At 40.5% G+C, this 26,901-nt stretch overlaps 1 non-coding gene across 1 annotated transcript; it reads right to left on the reverse strand.

The window, feature by feature from the left end:
• Positions 1 to 12,128: 12,128 nt before the first annotated feature.
• Positions 12,129 to 12,236, reverse strand: LOC117278035 (small nucleolar RNA R71). Its single transcript, XR_004508342.1, has one exon. It is a non-coding gene; the product is annotated as a small nucleolar RNA R71 (small nucleolar RNA).
• Positions 12,237 to 26,901: the final 14,665 nt, after the last annotated feature.

The raw sequence follows: 26,901 nt of genomic DNA on the forward strand, positions 1-26,901 counted from the left end.
AAATATGATATTTTAGAAAGAAGGGAGAGTGTTCTAGAGAGAGAAAAGGAGACCCTAGGCTAATTAATCAACAATTCTTGCTCAAGACTTGGAGAATTCACAAGAAAAACTCACAAAGTCTTCTAACCCATGTCTTCAATTTCGAGTTTAGGTAGAAGATGTGTAATTGGGAATATGATTCTTGAGTATGAGAGTTATTTATTTTACATGCATATACCACCAAGGGTAGTGGGAAGATTGTTGATCTCTTTTGGGTACACTTTGGGTAGAGGGATGAAAGAATCCACCATAGGAGGACCTTGAAACCTTAATGCACATCTAGTTTTTCATAAAATGCTCAAGTGAGCTGGAACTATGAACTCTCTTCTAATTTGTGTTCAATTTTGCTATATTTCTAAATAGACCGATGAGACTAAGAATTCCAGAATATTGTAGTAATTTAAAAAGCTCGAGGCAAGGTATGTTGGCTAAACTTCTCTCTTAGAATTGAATTCCCACGATGATTTTGTAAGTCCCGAGTTGTCCATTATGAATTGACTTTTCTGAATAAGTTTGGTGTTGGATGATGTGTGTGTGTGTGTGTGTGTGTGTGTGTGTATATATATATATATATATATATATATATATATATATATATATATATATATATATGAATATGTTCAAAATGTGTTCCAAAATATTCTTATCATGTTATGTTATTCTTCGGGAGTGTGTTCAATGTATGAGTATGTATTAAAATGTTGTGACGTCAAGTCAAGCCCAAATGAAAGTGGTCATATCAAAATGTGTAAGAAATCACATGTGCTTAAGACCCTAAACTTATCAAATGTGTTCTTAAAGTCTTGAATAAAAATGTTTGTTGTTGACGATCCGTGTTAATGTTTGAAAGTGGAATAGTGAGCAAGAATTGTGAAGTACGGCAAACGTGCCAAGAATGATACTACGTATGGCCAATGATGCCAATAAAATAAATGACATGTAAACGAATATGAATTGATTGGTATATACATTTAATAATAAATTCTTTGGGAGTATCGTTTAGCCACCGAGGAAGGGTAGGTCGGAAAACCCTAGCCCCGAAACTACGCGTGCCGGTGTAGGAGTGATTGAGGGGTAAATCCCCGTGTTTATGTGATGAGACTGTTTCCCCTTATATGGGATGAGATTGGTGTGTTGAGATGTTTCCCCTTAAATGGGATGAGATTATTGCTAGCGAACTGTGATGTGATGTCGACCCACACGGCATTGTGGTGAGACGGCTTAGCCGATCGGGCTGATATCGGATGCCATACCGCGCACATGGTGATATTGTGAGTGTATGTCCCTAGGTGTGACAGCTTAGCTGGTCGAGTTAAGATCGGACTCCGTGTTTAACACATGGTGGTGTATCGGTGCTAAAGATCTCCCAACTTAAATTAATGAAACTTACTTGAAATTTACCTTTACCCTAATTTGACACCTCGATACTGGTTGAGTCTCTTATTGATTTCACACTTTATTCTCCATTTACTGTTACTCGTTCTATTGAGAGGGTGTTTAGTTTTACATACTAGTACTATTCCATATGTACTAACATCCCTTTTGTCGTGGGTGCTGCATATTTAATGGATGCAGGTGGTTATTGATCAGTGATAGCAGCACACCCTCTCCTCAGCTGACTTGGTGAGCCCCACTTCATTTCAAGGTCATGTATTCCTTGTTCGATGTACATAGTACTTGGAGATATAGTCGGGGCCTTGTTACCGGCACTGTCGTAACTCTCTTTTGTTTCTGTTAGAGGCTTTGTATACATAATGTGGGTTGTATCCTATTTTGGGAAGGTTGAACTAAACTTGTTGTAACTAAATCATCTGTCCCACTTTAACTATGAATGTATAGTGTATTGTTTTGGAAACTTGTTAATGATTTAACTAATGGAAATGAATTGTTGTTATTCACATGACCTTTTACTGTCTAATTAACGAAATGAATTCTTCTCTTTATTCATGGGTGAGTTGGGTAGAAGGTGTTGTATAGGCTTGCTCGGCCAGGGTATGTCGGTTGAGCATCAGTCGCGCTCCCCGAGGTCGAGGCATGACAAACTTGATATCAGAGACTAAAGTTTTGAAGTGTCCTAGGATGTCGACCAGATCTATAATTAGGAGGCTACTTGGGCATTTAGGAATAATACCCTTCTTTGATGTTCTAGATCGTGCGATAAAGCTGATTGTAAGATTGTTCTTCCTTTAATTCATGCTTTGCTCTAACTTTCAGTATATGGCTCCTAGGAAGAAGCAAGAACTGGTCAAGGAGCCAATGCCACCCCAGGAGTGGCAATTAATTCGATACTTGATGATGCGGGTGAGCACCCGAGGGGTGATAACATTCCCCCGACTACTACACTGCCTGATTCCACTACACTTAATCAGACCACACCAGTTCTTGTACCTACTGAGGGTGAAAAGATCCCTCCAACTGAAATTCTAGTTCCACCTCCAGCCCCAGATTCCGGTTTCGATGTATCGGATGGGGATCTTAGGAGAGCCATATAGATGTTGGCTCAGATAGTGGCTTCCCAGGCCTAGAGATCAAATGTTGCACCCAGTTCCTCTAGTCATCCAGGGGATTCCGCTAGTTCCAGGGTTAACAGATTTCTCCAGTCTGACCCTCCAGTGTTCACAGGTGCCGATCTTTGAGGAGGACCCCCATGACTTCAATGATGAGATGCGCAAGACTCTCCGAGTTATGCATGCTACTAAGACGGAGGGAGCAGAGTTGGCCTCCTACCACCTGAAAGGGGTGGTCTATTCTTGGTTTGAAATGTGGGAGGACTCCCTTGAGGAGGGAAGCCCTCCAGCGAGGTATAGTGAGTTTGTCGATGCTTTCGTTGATCATTTCTTGCCTTTTGAGACTAAAGCAGCCTACGCCGCCATGTTCGAGAGACTAAAACATGGTAGCATGAGTGTGTAGGAGTATCATATGAGATTTGTGCACCTGTCCAAATATGCCATCTACATGTTGCCCACTATGGAGGCTAGAGTGCACCGGTTTGTGCAGGGCCTTAACCCCTTGGTTATTAATGAGGCCGCTACAGCTGCCTTAAAATCTGATATAAACTATGGTAAGATGGTGGCATTCGCTCAAGGCACAGAGACCCACAAACTGAAGAATAGAATGGAGAGTGAGAGAAGCAGCAAGGCCCATTCCGTGGGAAATTTTGGTGGCTCTTCTGGTGGTGGTAACGGTGGTAGGTCGGCATTTAGGGGAGGGTCATCAAGTCCATCCCAGTCTTTTTCTCAGTCTTCAGTCAATGCACCGCCATCGGGGCCCAGTCAGCAGCAGGGGAGCTGTTTTAGGCCCAGCCAGGGCAACAAGGGATCCAACCAACAGGGTCGGTCTGGTGGGAGATTTCAGCAGCAACGGAGGCCCCCATGCCCTAGGTACGGGAAGATGCACTTTGGGGTTACTTCTGTGGTATGAGGGGTCACATTCAGAGGGATTGTCGTTCATCCCACCAGAGCACGGGCAGGGGTACAACACAGCTAGCCAATTCTGCAACTAATACATTTGCAGCACCTCCTCGGGCTCGAGGCATCCCAGCAACCGCAGGGCATAGTGCTGCTAGGGGTGGCGCATAAAGTTTGGGAGGACCCAACCGTTTCAATGGTATGAGGGGTCGCCAGAGTTCAGAAGCTTCTCCAGATGTTGTCACAGGTATATTGACCGTCCAATCTCATAATGTGTATGCTCTTATTGATCCCGGTTCCACCATGTCCTATGTTACTCCCTATGTTTATATGGGATTTGGGATAGAACCGAAACAGCTCCATGAGCCGTTCTCTGTATCTACTTCAGTTGGTGAGTCTATTGTGGCCACGTGGGTTTATAGGGATTGTGTTGTCATGGTGCGTGGTCGGGACACCATGGCCAATCTCATTGAATTGGGTATGGTTTATTTTAATGTAATAATGGGAATGGATTGGCTTTATTCATGTTTTACCAAGCTTGATTGTTGAATGAGAACCGTTAGGTTTGAGTTTCCAAATTAGTCTATGATTAAATGGAAGGGGGAGGATGTGGTGCCGAAGGGTAGGTTTATTTCTAACCTTAAGGCCACCAAGATTATTAACAAAGGATGTATCTACCATTTGGTTCGGGTTACGGACACCGATGCTGTGGGACCTACACTTGAGGTTGTGCCGGTTGTGAATGAATTTCCGGAGGTCTTTTCGGATGAGCTCCCTGGGATCCTGCCAAACAAGGAGATTGATTTTTGGATTGATGTGATGCCAGGCATGCAGCCTATATCTATTCCACCCTATAGAATGGTACCGGCATAATTGAAAGAGCTAAAGGAACAATTGAAAGATTCGTTAGAGAAGGGTTTCATTCGGCCGAGTGTGTCGCCTTGGGGCGCACCGGTCATATTTGTAAGAAAGAAGGATGGGTCGCTAAGAATGTGCATTGACTATCAGCAGCTCAACAAGGTTACAATCAAAAATAAGTACCCACTGCCAAGGATAGATGACTTGTTTGATCAATTGCAGGGTGCTAAATACTTCTCGAAGATCAATTTAAGATCCGGGTATCACCAGTTGAAGATCAGGGAGCAGGATATTCTGAAAACAGCTTTCAGGACCCGGTATGTGCACTTTGAATTTGTGGTAATGTCTATTGGGCTAACAAATGCCCCGACAGCTTTCATGGACCTTATGAATCAAGTCTACAAGCCTTTTCTTAACTCATTCATGATAGTGTTCATTGAATATATCCTTGTATATTTACGAAGTCGAGAGGACCATGCCGATCATCTCAGGGCAATTCTATAGACTCTATATCGGCACAAGTTGTATGTGAAGTTTTTGAAATGTGAATTTTGGCTCGAATCTGTCACGTTCTTGGGTCATGTCGTCTCCAGAGTAGGAATAGAGGTGGATCCTACTCTGGAGATGTCCCCAGAGATGGAATCGGAGAAGTCAGCGATGAAGAATTGGCCTATACCTACTACCCCAACTGAGATTCGCAGTTTCTTGGGCTTAGCTGGATATTACAGGACGTTTGTGGAGGGATTCTCTACCCTTGCCTCTCCGTTAACTAAATTGATGCAGAAGGCGGTTAAGTTCCAATGGTCAGATGCTTGTGAAAGGAGCTTCTAGGAGTTGAAATCAAGATTGACTACAGCATAAATGTTGACTCTACTAGAGGGTACAGATGGATTTGTGGTATATTGCATTGCTTCAAGGCTATAGCTTATGATTCTAGGCAACTCAAGAATCATGAAAAGAACTATCTAGCACAAGACTTAGAGCTTGCAGCGGTAGTCTTTGCATTGAAGATTTGGCTTTATTACCTATATGGATTCCATGTGGATATATTCACTAACCATAAGAGCCTTCAATATATTTTCAAATAGAAGGAATTTAATCTGAGGTAGAGAAGATGGCTTGAGTTACTCAAGTATTACGACATCGATATTCTGTGCAATCCGGGGAAGGCTGATGTTATAGCAGATGCTCTTAGCCGAAAATCTATGGGTAGTTTAGCTCACTTGGAGGCATATCAAAGGTCGTTGGCCAAGGAGGTTCATCGGGTGGCTAGTTTGGTAGTTTGTCTTGCAGACTCTAGTGAAAGAGGGGTGATTGTGCAAAATAGGGCTGAATCATCGCTTGTGGTGGAAGTCAAGGAGAAGCAATACAATGATCCATTGTTGGTACAATTGAAGGAGGGAATTCATAAACATAAGACCATGGCCTTTTCGGTTGGCGTGGATGATGGTACACTAAGGTACCAAGGGCGACTATGTGTTCCAAATATGGATTGTCTCCGGGAAAGAATCATGATCGAGGCTCACACTTCTAGGTATTCCATGCACCTGGGCTCTACAAAGATGTATACTGGTGGAATGATATGAAGAGGAATGTACCGGACTTTGTGGTAGGACTCCCTCGCACTCCTCGCAAGTTCTACTCGATTTGGGTAATTGTGGACCGACTCACGAAATTAGCACACTTCTTACCCGTTAAGTCTACCGATGCAGCAGAGCAGTACGCTCAGTTGTATATCAAGGAAATAGTCAGGTTGCATGGCACTCAAGTTTTTATTATCTCAGATGGAGGGGCACAGTTCACGGCTAATTTTTGGAAGAGGTTTCAGCAAGGTTTGGGTACTCAAGTGGATCTTAGTACAGCCTTTCACCCACAGACTGAAGGGCAGGCAGAGCGGACTATTCAGACACTCGAGGATATGTTGTGCGCTTATGTTCTTGACTTCAGGGGTAGCTGGGATGATCATTTGTCCCTCATAGAGTTTGCCTACAATAACAGTTATCATGCTAGCATTCAGATGGCACAGTTAGAGGCTTTATATGGTAGAATATGTACATCTCCCATTGGGTGGTTCGAGATTTGTGAAGCAGTGTTGATAGGTCTAGACTTCGTGCATCTGGCTATGGAAAAGGTTAAGATTATTACAAAACGGTTGAAAACTGCTCAGAGTCATCAGAAGTCCTATTCAGATGTTCGTCGTAGGGATTTGTAGTTCAAAGAAGATGATTGAGTATTCTTGAAGGTTTCCCCTATGAAGGGTATAATGCAGTTCGGTAAGAAAGGAAAATTGAGTCCGAGGTATGTCAGACCATACAGAAGCATTCAAAGGATTGGTCAAATGGCTTATAGGTTAAAAATACCTCCAGAGATGTCCTTGGTGCACCCGGTGTTTCATGTATCCATGTTGAAGAAGGTGGTTGGACATCCATCACTTATTGTTCTGGTTGAGACTAGTGAGGTTAACGAAGAATTGGCGTATGAAGAAATTTCAGTTTCCATTCTTGATAGGCAAGTTCGAAAGTTAAGGAACAAAGAAATTGCCTCCGTGAAAGTGTTATGACGAAACCAACAAGTCGAAGAGGCCACCTGGGAGGCCGAGGAAGAGATGAAGAAGAAGTATCCTAATTTATTTGAATAGCGATGTAACTGTGTCCTTAATGTTGAGAGCTAACTTTTTATAAATTATGTTTTCCCTGTACGGCTTATGTTGAGGTTGCTCCTCCTTGGTAATGTAATGTTTAATTGCATTGTGGCCGGTGTTGTTTTACATCGTTATGTTATGGTTATGTTGTTAGGACTGGTTTTGGAATTCTATGGCAGGTGGATAGGGCCCAATTACAGGGGAGACTCTGGCAAATTTTTGGAAATTTAGGAAGTTAGTCAAAAATTAGGAACTGCTGGTGTGTGTTATAGCAGATGAGTCACATTGAGTGCTAATAGTGAATTTTGACCCTCATTCGAGGATGAATGATTTGAGACTGAGTGAATTCTTTCTATTTTGAGTTCCTAATTGTTCTTAAATTTCATTGTATGGAAAGGTAATGTCGTTGACCTATGTATTAGTGTAAGTAAGCGGGTTGTGAAAGCTAAGTGGTGCTTTTGAGTCAAGTATTGAGGCGAGGATGTAACGGTATTGTACTTAATTTGTGTTAAATAGTCTTGGTGTGATGTGTTATGAGAGTTATTGAAAATGGTCGTGTCAATATGAGGTGTAGTTTGATTGCTCGAGGACGAGCAATGGTTTACTTGTGGGGTGTTGATGGTAGGCTATAATTGTAAGGTCCCGTAAAATTTTACCTGGGGTCCATTATGTGGCCGCTTAATCATTATGCGGGCCGCACAACCCATCACAGACCCAGCATGAAATTTTATGGAGAGGGAGTTATGCGGCGCATTATGCGACCGCATAATTGTTCTGTGGACCGCAGACTGACCGTAGAACGAGGAAGAACGAGGCAGAATTGCCCAGTTCTGGAGGGCCATTGTTCGGACTGCAGAAGCGTTATGCGGTCGCATATGCAATCGCAGATTTGTGTCGGGGCTTCATTTTTCTAATTATTTTTACCCGACCCTATTTTGATTAAAAACCCTTGGGGCTCGTTTTGAGAGAGAAATCTGATATTTTAGAAAGAAGGGAGAGTGTTCTAGAGAGAGAGAGAGAGAGAGAGAGAGAGAGAGAGAGAGAGAGAGAGAGAGAGAGAGAGGAGACCCTAGGCTAATTGTTCAACAATTCTTGCTCAAAACTTGGAGAATTCACAAGGAAAACTCACAAGGTTTTCATCCAAGAGGTAAGGTTCTAACCCTAGTCTTCAATTTTGAGTTTAGGTAGAAGATGGGTAATTGGGAATATGATTCTTGAGTATGAGAGTGGTTTATTTTACATGCATGTACCACCAAGGGTAGTGGAAAGATTGTTGAGCTCTTTTGGGTAAACTTTGGGTAGAGGGATGAAAGAATCCACCATAGGAGGATCTTGAAACCTTAATGCACACCTAGTGTTTGATAAAATGCTCAAGTGAGCTGGAATTATGAACTCTCTCCTAATTTGTGTTTAATTTTGCCATATTTCTAAATAGATCGAGGAGGCTAAGAATTCCAGAATATTGTAGTAATTTAAAAAGCTCGAGGCGAGGTATGTTGGCTAAACTTCTCTCTTATAATTGAATTCCCACGATGATCTTGTAAGTCTCGAGTAAAGCATTATGAATTGACTTTTCTAAATAAGTTTGGTGTCGTATGATGTGTGTGTGTGTGTGTGTGTGTATATATATATATATATATATATATGAATATGTTCTGGAATATTCTTATCATGTTATGTTATTCTTCGGGAGTGTGTTCAATGTATGAGTATGTATTAAAATGTTGTGACGTCAAGTCAAACCCAAATGAAAGTGGTCATATCAAAATGTGTAAGAAATCACATGTGCTTAAGACCCTAAACTTATCAAATGTGTTCTTAAAGTCTTGAATAAAAATGTTTGTTGTTGACGATCCGTGTTAATGTTTGAAAGTGGAATAGTGAGCAAGAATTGTGAAGTACGGCAAACGTGCCAAGAATGATACTACGTATGGCCAATGATGCCAATAAAATAAATGACATGTAAACGAATATGAATTGATTGGTAAATACATTTAATAATAAATTCTTTGGGAGTATCGTTTAGCCACCGAGGAAGGGTAGGTCGGAAAACCCTAGCCCCGAAACTACGCGTGCCGGTGTAGGAGTGATTGAGGGGTAAATCCCCGTGTTAATGTGATGAGACTGTTTCCCCTTATATGGGATGAGATTGGTGTGTTGAGATGTTTCCCCTTAAATGGGATGAGATTATTGCTAGCGAACTGTGATGTGATGTCGACCCACACGGCATTGTGGTAAGACGGCTTAGCCGATCGGGCTGATATCGGATGCCATACCGCGCACATGGTGATATTGTGAGTATGTCTTTAGGTGTGACAGCTTAGCTGGTCGAGTTAAGATCAGACTCCGTGTTTAACACATGGTGGTGTATCGGTGCTAAAGATCTCCCAACTTAAATTAATGAAACTTACTTGAAATTTACCTTTACCCTAACTTGACACCTCGATACTGGTTGAGTCTCTTATGGATTTCATGCTTTATTCTCCGTTTACTGTTACTCGTTCTATTGAGAGGGTGTTTAGTTTTACATACTAGTACTATTCCCTATGTACTAACGTCCATTTTGCTGGGGGCGCTGCATCTTGAATAGATGCAGGTGGTTCCACAGCAGGTGGCATTAATTAGTGATAGCAGCACACCCTTTCCTCAGCTGCCTTGGTGAGTCCCACTTCATTTCGGGTTCATATATCTCTTGTTCCATGTACAAAGTGTTTGGAGGTATAGCCGGGGCCCTATTGCCGACACTGTCGTAGTACTCTTTTGTTTCTGTTAGAGGCTCCGTAGATATAATGTGGGTTGTATCCTATTTTGGGAAGGTTGAACTAAACTTGTTGGAAGTGTATCATCTGTCCCACTTTAACTACGAATGTATAGTTTACTGCTTTGGGAACTTGTTAATGACGTAACTAATGAAAATGAATTGTTGTTATTCACATGACCTTTTACTGTCTAATTAACGAAATGAATTCTTCTCTTTATTCATGGGTGAGTTGGGTTGAGCTTTAATTCACTGCACTTTACTTGTGTTGAGCTTTAATTGGTAGTGTTTTGCACTTATTGTGTGTTTTATGCCTTGTAGGAGTGATTCCGTGCTATGTAGATGTGGTGGAGCTAATTTGAGCTATTTAGAGCTTTGAGGTCTGAATAAAAGCCCAAGGGATTAATCCAGGATCGTGTTCGGGGGTCGAGGACCAAGTATGGACGTCAAAAGTCAAGTTTAAAGTCGTACTCTGAGAAAAGTACCTTGCCGCAGTGCGTGGGGCACCGTAGCTGTGCAAATTCCTACTGCCTGCAAATTATTTTCTCTCTAGATTTCCCCACAAATGCCCTGCATGGCGCATCACCCCATGCGGAGCGCCTGTGCAATTTTATAGAGTGAAAGTCCTATTTTGGCTATGAAAGATTGGTTTCGTCTGGGTCCGACCCTATTTGGTATAAATACATAGAAAACGTTATTTTCAGGACTTTTGAAATACTTTGGACCCAAGGTGGAGTTGGAAGAACACAAGCACAAGGATTTCATCATTCCTTCCTCACTCAAGAACCGAGTTTGGATTGAATTTATATTTTTCTATACTTTAATTTTATTTGTGATGAATTTCTCCATATCTATGGAATAGTTCCATTTAGAATTTGATGGATTTGGTGTATTGATGATTGTTTGTAGATTATAACTCTAGTTTTATGTGTTGAACATTTTTTTGGATGATTTAGTTATTGCATCTTTATTCACTAGTTCATGTAATCGAGAGAGGCATAACTTGTGATATATATCTTTTCATTATATTGTTGGTTGAGTTCGTAGATTCTTCTAAGTAATCGAAAGAGGCTAGTTGAATCATTGATTAAACCTAGTTAGGAGAATAATCAAAAGAGAGTTTCCTAAAGACCAATCCATTACACATTCTTGCATATCTTCACGTGCTTAAATTGGTTCATCTTGTGAAGTAAAAACATAATCGAGAGAGGAGTTTTTGCTGAACGTTTGGACTAATAATTGAGTGAATTCGAGAGACTCACTTGAACATTAGAAGTGAATTATTTAGAATTAGATCCCGAACAATTATGTTACACCTATCCTATCAAAACCCTATCTTCTCCCAATGATAACCTTATTTGCTTATTCCTTGATTCGATTGTCATTAGTCAATAGCTTTAGATTCTTAGTTAATTTCAGTTAGACATCTTATAAATCTCAAATGTTGATCATCTTGGATAGCAACCACGCTAGAAACCACGAGAATACTGTTTAAATCCAATCCATATGGATACAATATTATACTATACTATATTTGATTAGCGAACAAAATTTAAGTGTGCATTTTACGCTCATCAAATATTGGCATTGTTGCCGGTGATTGGCAAGCAATAGTGTTTGAAATATTTATAGTGCTAATTCATAAATTATTTTTTTCTTTTTGTTTTTATTTTCTATTTATACGTTTGGTATTCATTGATTGTGCGCAGGTTACAGGTTTAGATTGATGCATGACTCGAGCTTCTGTCAAAGAAGTGCTACCATATGAGCCCGAGATAGAAAAACAATTACGACAGCTGAGGAAGGAAAGAGATCGTACCGAGACATAAGAAAAGGTTGGGTTATCCTCAACCAAAGAATTTATGGATTGAAACAGTGATGATAATGTAGATTTGGATGCAAGGGAGGCAGCCCAACAATGAGAAAAAGCTGCACGGGATGCTGAAGAAGCAGCTATCAGAGATGCGCAAATTATCTTGAAGAAGAGAGGGGTCAGAGAATTGCTCAAGATCAACCCTTGGCTGCAGACCAGTTCGAAAATATAGCTTCCATGCCTGGGAGATCACTGGGCTATTATGCTAGACCGGTCTACAATCAAGGCTTACCAAGTGTTAGACCACCTCCAATTGCAGCTAACAATTTTGAGTTGAAGCAAGGGTTGCTTCAAACCATCCAAAATTTATGTGTTTTTAGAGGAATGATGAACAAAGATCCAAACACACATCTAATGGACTTCTAGGATATTATGAACACCTTTCAATACAATGGGGTGTCACAAGATGCAGTTTACTTAAGGGCATTCCCCTTCAGACTTAAAGATGATGTAAAGCAGTGGCTTCGAAGTTTGCCCATAGGATCGATTAGAATATGAGAGGAGATGACCAGAAAATTCCTTGATAAATATTTCTCTTCAGCTAAGACAGGCAAATTTAGAAGAGAAATTCATAACCTCTTCAAGAAAGAGGCTGAAACTATTTTTGAAGCATGGGAGAGGTTTTAAGGAGATAGTTTGAAAGTGTCAACATAGTGGAATTGAACTCTGGATGCAACTCTAAAACTTTTGGGATGGATTGACACAAGCCTCACGTAGAACATTAAGCAATGTAGTTGGAGTCTCTTTGATGAAGAAGACTCTAGAGGAGATAGTTACAATTCTTGATGAGTTATCTGAAGATGCCAATCATTGGCCCTCTGAGAGTGCTGAAAGAAGAAGATCAACTGGTGTTCACCAAGTTGATTCTAATACATCTGTGCAGGCACAACTTGATTCTATGGTTAAAGAAATACGAAAGCTGACCTTAACCTCCATACTAAATGAGCCTTACGCAGCTTGTGATATATGCAGACGAGGACACCGTACTCATGAGTGTCAAGGCTCAAGTGAGGAAGTTAATGATACGGGAAATTATAATTTTAATGCAATAGGTAAGAAGCACCCCGATTTTTAATGGAGTTCACTAGGGGGTACCGCTAATGCATAGTAATAAATCAACCCCAGATTTCAGGGACAAGGGGTGCCTGGTTTTATGAATCATCCGAGGTAGCAATTTCAGCCTCAATAGCCCAATCATCCTGGTCTAGAAGATCTCATGAAGACCTACATTGTGAAAACTGATGAAAGATTTGAAGTGCAAGGGGCAGCAATTCGATATTTAGAGAAGCAAGTAGGAAAGATTTCAATAATATTATCTGAGAGGGTTCTAGGCACTCTCCCTGCTAATATTGAAAGAAATCCCAAAGAAACAGTGAATGTTGTAACCTAGTGTTATGGAGTTCGGGGGTTCTTGGGATCACTTTTTCCCCTTGCAGAGTTTGACTACAACAACAGCTACCAATCGAGTATTCAGATGGCTCTGTATTAGGCCTTGTATGGGAGGCGGTGTCGGTCTTCGGTGGGTTGGTTTGAGCTGGGTGAGGCAAGGCTATTGGGTACTAACTTGGTTCAGGATGCTTTGGAAAAGGTTAAGTTGATTCAGGATCGGCATCGTACAACCCAATCGAGATAGAAGAGTTATGCGGATCGGAAGGGTTACGATGTTCTATTCATGGCCGGAGAGTGAGTCTTGCTTCGGGTTTCGCCCATGAAGGGTGTTATGAGGTTCGAGAAGAAGGACATGTTGAGCCCTAGGTATATCAGACCTTTTGAGATTATTGAGAGGATTGGTGAGATGGCCTACAAGCTTGCACTACCACTTAGTCTAGCTGCAGTTCATCCAGTATTCTATATTTCTGTGCTCCTGAATTATCACGGTGATCCGTCCTATGTGTTAGATTTCAGCTTAGTCCAATTGGACAAGGATTTGTCTTATGTTAAGGAGCCGGTGGCCATCTTGGAGATGCAGGTCCAAAAGTTGAGATCAAAGAGGATTGCTTTAGTGAGGGGTCAACAAATCGAGGATGCAACTTGGGAGACCGAGCATGATATGTGTAGCCATTATCCTCACCTTTTCATCACTTCAGGTATATCTCTATACTCGTTCGAGGACGAATGTTTGTTTTAAGAGTGGGAGGGTGTAACAACCTGGCCAGTCATTTTGAGAGTGGGAGTGTGGTTTTTGTTCGGGTGAGTTTCAGAGTGAGATGGGACACTTAGTCCCAAAGTTGGAATTTTAAGTTGAAAGTATTGACCGTAGTTTGACTTTTGTGTAGACGACTGTGGAATGGAGTTTTGACTATTCCAATAGCTCCATATGGTGATTTTGGACTTAAGAGCATGTCCGGATGTTGATTTGGAGATCCGTAGGCCGTTTCGACTTGAATTGGCAAAAGTTAGAAAGTTGAAGATTTGGAAGATTGAGAAGTTTGACCAGGAATTTACTTTATTGATATCGGGGTTGGATTCCGATTCCGGAATTTTTAATATGTCCATCATATCATTTATGACTTGTGCGCAAAATTTGAGATAAATCTGAGTCGTTTTGGTATGATTCGGCGTTAGTTTTGGAAGTCGGATGTTCATAGATTCAATAGACTTGCATTGGGTTGCGATTCTTAGATTCGATGATGTTTGATGTGATATCTGGCCTCGAATAGGTCTGTTATGTGTTTTGAAACTTGTTGCTATACTCGGGCAGGGTCCCGGGGGACCCGAGTTTGAGTTGGATTGAAATCGACTAATTTTGGACTTAATTGTTTTGCTGAAGCTTCGGCTATTCTGGTGTCATCGCATCTGCGGTGGGAGTGGCTGCAGGTGTGGACTCGTTGGTGCGAGTAAAGTAGCACAGAAGAGGAAATGGCCAGCCCAGGCCTGGGTCGTAGGTGATGAAACCTGGGCGCAGATGCGCATATGCAGGCGCGACTATATCTTCTGCAGAAGCGTAACTGTGCAGGACTTAAGATGGACCGCAGGTCCGGTCAAAATTCTGCAGAAGCGAGAAGCCGTCCGCAGAAGCGAAGAGAGCTTGGCCTAAGTGAGGAGCACCTGCGATGGAATTTGCGCAGGTGCTGAGCCGCTGATGCGGCTGAGAGTTCGCATGTACGATATCGCTGGGCAAGAAAGGGCGTGTTCGAGGGTTTAATTCCATTCTTCATCTTTTAACCTAGAGAACTCGGTTGGTGGCGATGTGTTTGAGGATTTTCAAGGATATTATAGGGGTAAGTGATTCTAACTTGGATTTGGCTATTATACATGAATCTATCATTATTTTTGTCATTTAATTAGTGATTTGAATTGGAAAATTTGGGGAAAATTGTGAAACTTCATAGACAAAATTTTGTATTTGAAAGGCGATTTGAAGTCGAATTTGAGTAATTTTTGTATGGTTGGACTCGTTATCGAATGGGTGTTAGGATTTATTTTGTTTGGTCGGGTTCAGAGGCACGAGCCCGTGTCATGACTCAATTCACACTATAGGCCGAGATGGCGCCCAACGTCACCGCTAGCTAAACCAATGGTGAACTATCTATGTAATTGTTCATTTTGAATATTTTTAAAGTAATTGATTTTATTTCATAAGAGAACGATTTATAGGTGATTTTAGTAATGTAAAGCATAGATTTAAGAAAGAGCAAAATAGTGAATTTAATACTCAAAACCATATAATATCTACTAGAATATACCCAAAATCCGGTGTGACAAGTGCATGAGCAAATTAGTAGGATTTACAAAACTCTCTAAGAACTTCTGTCTGAAACAAAATAGACAGAGATGATAAAACATAACAAGAGAAGGCTTCGACTGCTGTGAAATGGAGCAAGGGAAAGCAACTCACCACTAAGCCTCCGGGTAATGCGGATACGTACCTCGGCGAACTCCAGATTCACCTGCCTCAGAACCTGCACAATATGTGCAGTAGTGTAGCGTGAGAGTATAAACAACATGTACTTAATAAGAATCTAGTCTAACCTCGAAGAAGTATTGACGAGGGGTTGACTTCAACACTTCTAGTGGGCAATATACATAATGTACAAGATTATTCAATAGGTACAAAATTCAACATCAGTGATGGAATAAGATGCAATAATTAAATGACCATTTATCAAAATAACCATTAAAAGTTCAAGATATCACATACTAATCTCAACATGTAAGGCTCAACATGTATTTATAGATCCTCAAGTCATGAAAGACATATCAAGTGTATTCGGACTTTGAGTGACAACACACACGAGTTATGCCGAGGTTGTATGGCCCGATCCATATTAATCATGTACATACACTACCGAGGTGGTACGACCCAATCCACGGATGCATCCCATAATATATATATATATATATATATATATATATATATATATATATATTTTCGAGGTGTTGGGCCGAATCCACAAGAATAGGGAAACTCTTCGGATTTCGGATTTCATATTAATAACTCCGAAGTATGCCCATGAAAGAATATAATTTCCATCGATAAAGCCAACTTTCTAAGTAATGAAGCTCGATTTAACATAATCTTTGACCAAATTTTACTTATTAATATATTTTCGAGGTGTTGGGCCGAATCCACAAGAATAGGGAAACTCTTCGGATTTCGGATTTCATATTAATAACTCCGAAGTATGCCCATGAAAGAATATAATTTCCATCGATAAAGCCAACTTTCTAAGTAATGAAGCTCGATTTAACATAATCTTTGACCAAATTTTACTTATTAATACAAGCAATTAAACTAGCAAGTTGAGTCCAAATAGTGCAAGTTATAGCATAATAAAGGCCGATGTTTAGCCCGACATAACATGAATTTTAGCTACGCACGGACTCTCATCACTTCGTACGTACGTAGCACCCTTAATTAGTAGCCAATAACAATTTAAACACCTATGGGGTTAATTCCCTTTTACAAGGTTAGGCAAGAGACTTACCTCTTTCCCAAGTCCACTTTCCAGTCAACAAATTGCTCTAAAAAGCCTCAGGTCAGTGCCGAACAATCCGGAACTAGCCAAAGGTAGTGCAAACTAATCAATAATAGCTCAAAAGTTCATAATTTAACTATTAGAGTGATTACCCAACCCAATTTGGAAGGTTCCTAAAATTCACCCCAGGGCCCACGTGCCCGGATTTCAAAAATTTTGTAAATAAATGTTATTCATAACCTCACGAACACAAATATATAATTTTTACCCAATTCCATAATCATTTTCGTGGTCAAATCTCATTTTTGTAATCAAAATCTAGGTTTTAAAACAAAAATCCTTATATTCCCCCAATTTACATGTTAAAAGCTTCTCATAATTCATGTATTAAGCTCACATTATATAGAAACCACTTACCTCCAATAGCTAGGTGACAATACCTCTATACTAAGCTCAAACATCGGCTAAGAAATGAGAGAAGTGAAGGAAATAAGCCAAATCCTAATTTTTAAAAGATACAGTGCCTAAGTCTGCCTTCTTCGCGATCACGGACAAGTGCATGGCAGGACAACTCAGAGAATATCGCCTCATAATCGGTCACAGATATCTGACACTGTTGAAGCCGCTCGAACTGACCCCGTAGCTCTTCCCTCTGGGTGGGTGGAATATATCTTTCCATAAAGAGACGTGTGAATTGATCCAAAGTCAAAGGAGGCGAACCTGTTGGCCTCCTATGAAGATAGGACTGCTACTATCACTGGGCCCTGCCCTCCAACTGAAATGTGGTGCAGTCCACCTCGTTGTGAGAGAATACGAGAAAGATACTTAGCACAACATGAACTGCACGATAGGTGATGAAGAAAGAGAAGTTTCCTAACACCATATAACCTCTCGAAGATAAGTACGGACGTCTCCGCCGCAAGAGTTTATTAGGACTGCTCATGACTTGTGAAACCTATGTACACCTAGAGCTCTGATACAAAGCTGTCACGACCCAGTTCCCACTATAGGCCGTGCTGGCACCCAACGTCGCCGCTAGCCAATCCAACGGTGAACTATCCATGCAATTGTACATTTTGAATATTTTTAAAGTAATTGATTTTATTTCACAAGAGAACGATTTATAGGCGATTGTAGTAATTTAAAGAATAAATTAACAAAAGAGTAAAATAGTGAATTTAATACTCAAAACCATATAATATCGACTAGAATATTCCCAAAACTTGGTATCACAAGTGCATGAGAAAACTAGAAGGATATACAAAACTCTCTAAGAACTATTATCTGAAACAAAATAGAAAGATATGATAAAACATAACAAGAGAAGGCTTCGAGTGCTACAAAACGGAGCATGGGAAATAAGCTCATCACTAACTCCAGATGCACTTGCCTCGGAACCTGCACAATATGTGCATAAGTATAGCGTGAGTACATAAACAACAGGTACCCACTAAGTATCTAGTCTAACCTCGAAGAAGTAGTGACGAGGGGTTGACTTCAACACTTCTAGTGGGCAATATACATAATGTACAAGATTATTTAAAAGGCATGAAATACAACATCAGTGATGGAATAATATGAAATAATTAAATGACCATTTATCAAAATAACCACTAAAGTTCCAGATATCACATACTACTCTCAACAAGTAAGGCTCAACATGTATTTATAGATCCTCAAGTAATGAAAGACATATCAAGTGTATTCGGACTTTGAGTGACAACACGCACGAGTTATGCCGAGGTCGTACGGCACGATCAACGGATGCATCCCATAATATATATAAATATTTCTGAGGTGTTTGGCCCGATCCGCAAGAATAGGGAAACTCTTCGGATTTCAAATTTCATATTAACAACTCTGAGGTATCCCCATGAAAGAATCTAATTTCCATCGATAAAGCCAACTTTCTAAGTAATGAAGCTCGATTTAACATAATCTTTAACCAAAATTTACTTATTAATACAAGAAATTAAACTAGCAAGTTGAGTCCAAATAGTGCAAGTAATAGCATAATAAAGGCCGATGTCTACCCCGACATAACATGAATTTTAGCGACGCACGGACTCTCATCACTTCGTACGTACGTAGCACCCACAATTAGTAGCCAATAATAATTTAAACACCTATGGGATTAATTCCCTCTTACAAGGTTAGGCAAGAGACTTACCTCGTTCCCAAGTCCACTTTCCGGTCCACAAATCGCTCTAAAAAGCCTTAGGTCAGTGCCGAACAATCCAGAACTAGCCAAAGGTGGTGAAAACTAATCAATAATAGCTCAAAAGTTCATAATTTAACTATTAGAGTGATTACCCAACCCAATTTGGAAGGTTCCTAAAATTCACCCCAGGGCCCACGTGTCCGGATTCCGGAAAAGTTTTAAAGAAATGTTATCCATAACCTTACGAACACAAATATATAATTTTTACCCAATTCTATAATCATTTTCGTGGTCAAATCTCATTTTTGTAATCAAAATCTATGTTTTAAAACAAAAAATCTTTCTCATAATTCATGTATTAAGCTCACATTATATAGAAACCACTTACCTCCAATAGCTAGGTGAAAATCTCTCTTTACTAAGCTCCAAAATAGGCTAACAAATGAGAGAAGTGAAGGAAATAAGCCAAGTCTCGATTTTTAAAAGACACACTGCCCAGGTCTGCCTTCTTCACGATCGGGATGGCAAAACTCGCGAAGCAAGGAAAAGTTCTCTTCACGATCGCAAGAATCCACTCGCGAACGCGATGCATTGAGCCTCCTACTCACCGCCAACGCGTGCCTCTGGTTCTTCTACTGGAACGCGAGGAGTCGACTGCGAACGCAGAGGCCACTGGTTCCAAGCCTCCGGGAACTTGACCTTTCTTCGCGAACGTGAAGAGTAAAAGCGTCCAGTCCCCAAATTCTTCATCGCGAACGCGAGGGACCTTCCGCGTTCAATAAGTAGGAAACTAGAACCAACACACCAGCAATTTTGGACTTAGCTCCGGGAGGTCTGAAACGCACCCGAGCCCACTCTGGACCACGTCCAAATGCACCAAAAATTTTATAAACATAATACGGTCCTACTCGAACCCTCGAAACATGTAAAACAACACTAAAACTAAGAATCGCACCCCAAAACCAAAATGAATCAACTTATGAACTTCAAACTTCTTAACTAGCTCCGAACACGCCGAATCATACTTAGAATACTCGGAATGGCACCAAATTTTGGCGTACAAGTCAAAAATTACCATACGGACCTATTCTACTCCAAACCAAATTTAAAGTACTTCAAAACCTTCAATGAATCAATTTTCAACATTAAGCACCGAAATGCTCTCGGATCATTCGAAACCCGATCCGAACACACGCCCAAGTCCGAAATCATCATACGAACCTATTAGAATCGTAAAATCCTAGTTTCGAGGTCGTTTACTAAAAATGTTGACTCAAGTCAAACTTGGCCATCATAGGCTACTATTAAGGAACTAAGTATTTCGATTTCATCCTGAACCCTTTCAAACTTAAATGAACCATTCCCGCAAGTCATAAAATAGTAAAAGCACATATGGAGAGTCTTAATTAGGGGAATGGGGATGTAGAAAGAAAAATGACAGGTTGGGTCGTTACAACCCGGGGTTGACTTTTGAGTTGAATTTTTGTTTTTCTTTAAAGATTGCAACTTTATTGTTTGAAATAGTTTCCTATGGTTTGTATTAATGGTATAAAGTTGTTTTGGCTAGATTCGAGGCACTCAGAGTTGGATAATCATGAAAAAGGCTTAGTAGTGGATTGAGTTAGCGTGTTTTGAGGTAAGTGTCTTGCCTAACTTTGTGTGGGAGAATTACCCCTTAGGATTGGTTTTGTTTTGTGTTAATTGTGCTATGTGGAAGTCGTGTACGCAAGGTGACGAGTGTGTACACGGGCTAAATGTGGTAATTGAGAAGTTTTGGCTATGTAGATTCTTTCCATGCCTTTAATTGAGTTGCCATAACATGTTATATTCATCATTAGTAGTCTATCTTTACATGCTTTACTTGACATTGTTAATACTTGTCTTATCTTTTACTTGCTAATTGCCTTTACATGCTTAGTTAAAACTATTGTTCTCTTAATTTCTCATTTATTATTTAACCGTTGAGTTCCTTTACTTAAAGTTGTTATTTCTTGGAATATCTTATTTTTGGATTTTTGGTGTTGAAGTTATAAAGGCAGTGATTCACATTGAGGCAAAGTTATAAATTGTTGAAATACCATTCTTGTTGAGTTATTCACTGCCGGTTGCTATTGTTGAGACTCTTGTAGATATTGTGGTAGAGCCATGTGCTATTTATTGTGGAAGCACTATTATTGTTGATTTCTTTGGCAAGTTGTGGTATTCGGCACTTGAGGTGTGATTTGTTTTGTGTTGTGATATTGATACGCATGCGGTGGTATAAGGATTTGGGTTGAAACATATGCGGTGAGATAAGGTGGCCTTGATACGCGTGTTTCTAGTAGGGGAACTACTTGAATCCACGCGGTGTGATATGGTGGGTTAAAACACGGGTAGTTATTTTGGGAAAATGATTTTCAAAAATAAATTCAAGGCTCCCACAGTGATATAAGGAAAGATTGTGATTTGATTTGTGAAATGAGACTACGAGGCGGTACCTCGGTAGTGATTCTTGTTGATACCTTTCATTTACATCACTTGTATTTTTGGTTGCATTAATTCCTTGGCATTCTCATTACGTGTTTCCTATGTGAAGCCTTAATTGCCTTAGTCTCAGTGTTGCTATTATTGTATAATCTATTTCTCGTATCATTTGCCTAGTTTTCATTATCATATTATGCTATACCTATTCATTTTCTTTATTTATTCCAATAGGTATCTTGACCCGACCTCGTCACTACTCTACTGAGGTTAGGCTTGATACTTACTGGTTACCATTGTGGTGTACTCATGCTATGCTTCTACACATCTTTTTGTGCAGATCCAGGTACCTCATACCAGCCTAGTCACCAGTGAGTCGAGCTCGGATCGGAGACTTCTAGGTATACCTGCCGGTGTTCGCAGGCCTCGAAGTCACCCTCTACCTAGTTCTATGTCATTCTTCTTTTATTAGATACTATTGTATAGGGATCTTCGGTATACTCGTGTAGAACTTGTGACTTGGTATCACCAGATTTTGGGAGTTTTGTTCTGTTGAGTTACGGAGTCCTTTTTATGGTAGTTGTTAGTTAATTTGAATGTTTTATCATTATCTCAGTTAAATTATGCATGTATATTAGGCTTACTTAGTCTTAGAGACTAGGTGCCATCACGACATCCTACATAGGGAAATTTGGATCGTGACATGTATATGGTTGGTTCTGATGGTCGCAAGGTTCGTGATTGATTTGGTATAATGTTTGATTCTCAATTTGGAAGCCACAAGTTGGAAGAGTTTATCGACATTTGGTTTTTGAGTAAACAGCCTCGAAGTTGAGGTTTGACGGTATCAATAGGTTCGTAAGATGATTTTGGACTTGGAAATATGTTCGGATTTGAATTTGAATGTTCCTAGAAGATTTTGTCTTTATTTGTCGAAAGTTGACAATTTGAAGGTTTAGGAAGTTTATAAGTTTGACCGGGAGTTGAATTTGATGCTATCAGGGTCATATTGTTGTTTTGTAAGTTGAAAATAGGTTCGTTTTGTGATTTAAAACTTGTCCGTAAAGTATGGTTGATTCTAAATTGGTTAGGCTTGAATCAGACATTTTATTTGAAGTTGGAAGTTGATGAACTTAAGAGATTGAACTTGGCTGATGATTCTTGGTTTTGATGTTATTCATGGTGTTTTAATCCCTTGGATAAATTTGTATTAGGTATTTAGACTTGCTGGCATGATCGGACGAGATCATGGGATCTCGGGTGTTATTCAGGGTGGTTTCAGACCATTTCTCTCATGTTTGGATTGTTGGTTTTTGCTGGTGTCAAGTAAGCATCGCATTCACGAAGAGTAAGTGAGGCTGGATGGCATTGTTTATCCCATTCACAAATGTTTTACCGTATTTATATTGGATCTGGGTGTGAATGTCCTCGAGTTCTTGAGTCTTGGGTCGCGTTCGCATATTGAATTTGGGAGCTGGAGCTTTGTTCTTCGCATTCGCATTGTGTGTGTTCGTGGTTTGTGAGTGAGCTAGTCATTGTGTTCACATGGTGTAACAACTCAACTAGTGATTTTGTGTAATTGCACCCTATTTTCCCTTGTGATGTTTCATACATATGTGTTTATGGTTTTATCACTTACAGGGTTGATTAGTTTTGTTCCGGGAAGATTTTGGGTTGAATTGGACCCTGTGGCTCTTAGCTTAGAAGCCTAAGTTGATTACGTTGACCTATGTTTGACTTTTGTGAAGACGACCCTGGATCGGTGTTCGATGGCTCCGATAGCTTCGTATCGTGATTTTGTACTTGGGCGTATACCCATAATCGAATTCGAAAGTCCGTAGGTTGATTTGTATTGTTTTGCAAAAAATTGGCAATTTTAAATTTGGAAGTTTGACTGTACGTTGACTTTATGCTATCGAGATTTGTATTTTGGTTTTGGGACATGGAATAGGTCCGTTATATTATTTAGAGTTGGAGTTGATTTGATAGGATTCGTACGCTTGGTTGATATTTTAGAAGTTCTTAAACTTTGCTTTAAACATTAGGTAAGTGATTCTAATCAATTTCCAACTATATTTCATGATTATATCTTAGATTTAACATCAAATTTATGTGAATCAAAGAGGAAGAATTGGGGAATTTTGTCAAATTTTTGAAAAATGATAAATTTGAGTTTTGAGAGTCGATTTGGATTCGGATTTTTAAACTATTCACATATATTGACTCGTGGGGTTATGGGTAGTCGGAATCTACTCTTGGACCCGAGTTTTGACCAGGCGAGCGATTGACTTTTGTTGACTTTTTGGGAAAAGTTTAAAGATCATAGCTTTATCTATTGTAATTGTTCTCCCTTGCATTGTTTGATGATATTAAATATATTTTTGTTAGATTTGAGCCGTGTGGAGGTAAATTTTAGGGGAAAAGCTATTTTCGAGGGTTGAGCTGGCCTTGTCAAGGTAAGTATGTTGTCTTACTTTGTGTGGGGGAACTACTCCTTAGGATTGGGATTGATTGTGTTATTTGTGTTATGTGAAAGCCGTGTACGCAAGGTCACGAGTGGGTACACGGGTTATTTGTGGTAATTGAGCGGTTTAGGTTATTTAGACTCTTTAGATGCCCTTAATTGAATTGTCATATCATGTTATAGTTCTCTTTGTTAATCTACCCTTACATATGTTATTCTACTCTTACACGCTTTATTTGACTTTGTTAATACTTATTCTAGCTCTTACTTGATACTTTACTCATAAATGCCTTAGTTGAAACTATTGCCTTCTTTATTGCCTTGTCACGTCTTTAATTGTTGTATTACTTTTACTTGAAGTTGTTATTTTGTGGAATATCTGCTTGTTGAGTTATTGGTGTTGAAGTTTTAAAAGACGTTATCACGTTGAGGTAAAGTTGTTAGTTTTTAAGATATCGTTCTTGTTGAGCAATTCACATTCATTTTGTTATTGTTGAGATTCTTTTACACATTGTGGTTGAGCCATGGGCTATTTGTTGTGAAAACATTGATATTGTTGATTCTTTTGGTATGTTGTGGCATATGGGCAGTTGTGGTGCGAGTTGTGATTATGTTGTGATATTGCTACGCATGCGGTCGTATAAGGCTAGGGGTTGATACACATGCGGTGAGATATGGTGGGCTTGATATGCATGTTGCTAGTAGGGGAGCTACTTGAAGCCACACAGTGTGATAAGGTGGGCTAAAATACGGGTAGATATTTCGGAAAAATGATTTTCAAAACTAAACGTAAGGCTCCCACGGTGAAAAGAGTTATTGGTTGAACCGTTCTCGTTACTATTATGTTTCCTTGTCATACCAATTTTGTCCATATTTGATTATTTCAGGTTCTCATTAGTTGCTTCCTTCTTGTTTTCTTTCTTCTTACAATTCTGTCATTAGTTTAGGTTATTAAGTTGCGTTGTTATCATTCATTTCTCCGTTTCCATTACTTCTCGTTATTATATTTTTGTTTTGTTTATTATGTTATAGTATGTGTCGTGACCTGGCCTCGTCACTATTCTACTGAGGTTAGGCTTGATACTTATTGGGTACCGTTGTGCTGTACTCATACTACACTTCTACACATCTTTGTGCAGATCCAGGTATGTCTGCCAGTACTGAACGTTAGTGATTGACTTGTTAGCTACCTTCTGGAGACTTCAAGGTATACCTGCTTGGCGTCCGTAGGCCTTGGAGCCAACTTCCATATCACTTCATTTTGTTGTTTTCTTATTCAGACAGTTTTGTAGTAGACATTCTAGATTATTCTGGTGGAGCTTATGACTCAATTCCACTGGTTTTGGGAATATGTATTTAAGATCCTATTTTGGAAATTTATATGAGTTATTCTGTTTTATTTTAGTACTCAGTTTATTCTTCCTGTTATGTTATTATAAAATGTTTGACTTACCTAGTCTTAAAGACTAGGTGCCATCACGACATCCTAAGGTGGAAAATTGGAGCCGTGACAAGTTAGTATCAGACCTCTATGTTCATAGGTGTCATGAGTCATAAGTAGGTTTAGTGGAGTCTTGCGGACTGGTACGGAGACATCTGTACTTATCTTCAAGAGACTATAGAACTGTTAGGAAAACTCCACTTCTTTGATTCCTTATCATGCGAATTTGTTGACTTCAAAATTTGAATCTTTGCCTTTCTATTCTTTCCCATATGGTGAGGACATACACTGCTAGATCCTATGATCAGACACCCCCTCCCCTACTAGACCCATGAGAGGTCGGTGCGAGGGAGGGGCCATAGGCCGAGGAAGGGCACGTGGTGCAGCTAGAGAACTTGCACGAGCTGCGACATAGGAGCCACCAGTAGCTCTAGTTAAGGGGCAGGCACCCAAGGCGCCTGTTTCCACCCCTAGACTTCAGGAGACCCTAGCACAAATTTTGAACATGTTCGGTACTCTAGCTCAGGCGGGGTTGATTCCACCTGAACCAACCATATCTCAGGCTGGGGAGGAGCTCAGACTCCCACGGCCCGAACTCCAGAGCAGCGGGTCTATGTTGATCATGTCCCAGAGGGTATGCTAGTGCAACCTGTCGTTCCGGTTTCGCCCGAGGTTAGGGCAGTGGCATCTGAGGAGGATCAACTTAGACTTGAGAGGTTCAAGAAGCAATACCCTTCTACTTATAGCGGCCTAGCAACACGGTATATGCATATGGTTTTCTAGAGAAGTGCCACTGTATTCTCCTCACCATAGGTATTGTGGAGATGAGCGGAGTTCCTTTTACTACATTTCAGCTGTTAGGAGCAGCGTACTAGTGGTGGTGGGCTTACGAGGAGGGTAGCCCAGCCGATGCAGCTTCACTTACATGGACTCAGTTTTCAGAGATGTTCTTGAGAGATTTTTTCCCCAGACCCTTCAGGATGCATGGCGTGCAGAGTTTGAGTAGGTGCACCAGAGTGCTATGAAAGTGTCACAGTATGCCATCAGATTAAGTGAGTTGTCCAGACATGCACCTACCTTGGTTTCTACAGTTAGGGAGAGAGTCTGCCGATTTATCGAGGGGCTCAACTATGGTATTATATTCAGCATGGCTTGAGAGTTGGAGATAGATACTCCATACCCACAGGTGGTAGAGATCACGCGAAGGTTGGAGGGTATGCGGGGTCGTGGGATGGAGGAGAGGGATCACAAGAGGCCTTGGGATTCTAGAGGACATAGTGAGTCGTCCAGTTCATTCAGCACTTCCAGCTTCAAGTGGGCTCCGGCTATTCTGAGGTCCCTAGTTTCCCACTTTGCTCAACTACTTTCTAGTGCACCTCATGCATGGGTGCCTTCAGCGGTTAGTCCAACCGACCAGGTCCAAGCCAGTTTTAGCAGCCACGCCCACTGAGACCTTACTTTGAGTGTGGTGATACCCGACATATAGTGAGGGACTTCCCTAGACTCAGGAGGGGTGCACCTCCACAAACTACTCAAACTCCATGGATTCCTAGTCCACAGACTTTACATGCCATGGTTGCTGCTCCAATTTTCGCTCCACCCACATAGCCAGCTAGGGGTGGGGGATAGGCGGGTAGATGTCGCCCTAGAGAGGGAGGCCAGGCCAGGCCAGATTCTATGCTTTTTTGGGCAGGATAGAGGCAGTTGCATCGGACGTAGTCATCACAGGTATGGTTCCAGTTTATCATAGAGATGTATCAGTTTTATTTGATCCGGGATCCACTTATTCATATGTGTTATCTTAGTTTGCTCCGTGTTTGGATATATCTCGTGATTCTTTGAGTTCTCCTGTTTATGCGTCCATGACTGGGAGATTCTAT

The sequence above is a fragment of the Nicotiana tomentosiformis genome, chromosome 12 (assembly GCF_000390325.3).
Source record: "Nicotiana tomentosiformis chromosome 12, ASM39032v3, whole genome shotgun sequence".
NCBI lineage: Eukaryota > Viridiplantae > Streptophyta > Magnoliopsida > Solanales > Solanaceae > Nicotiana > Nicotiana tomentosiformis.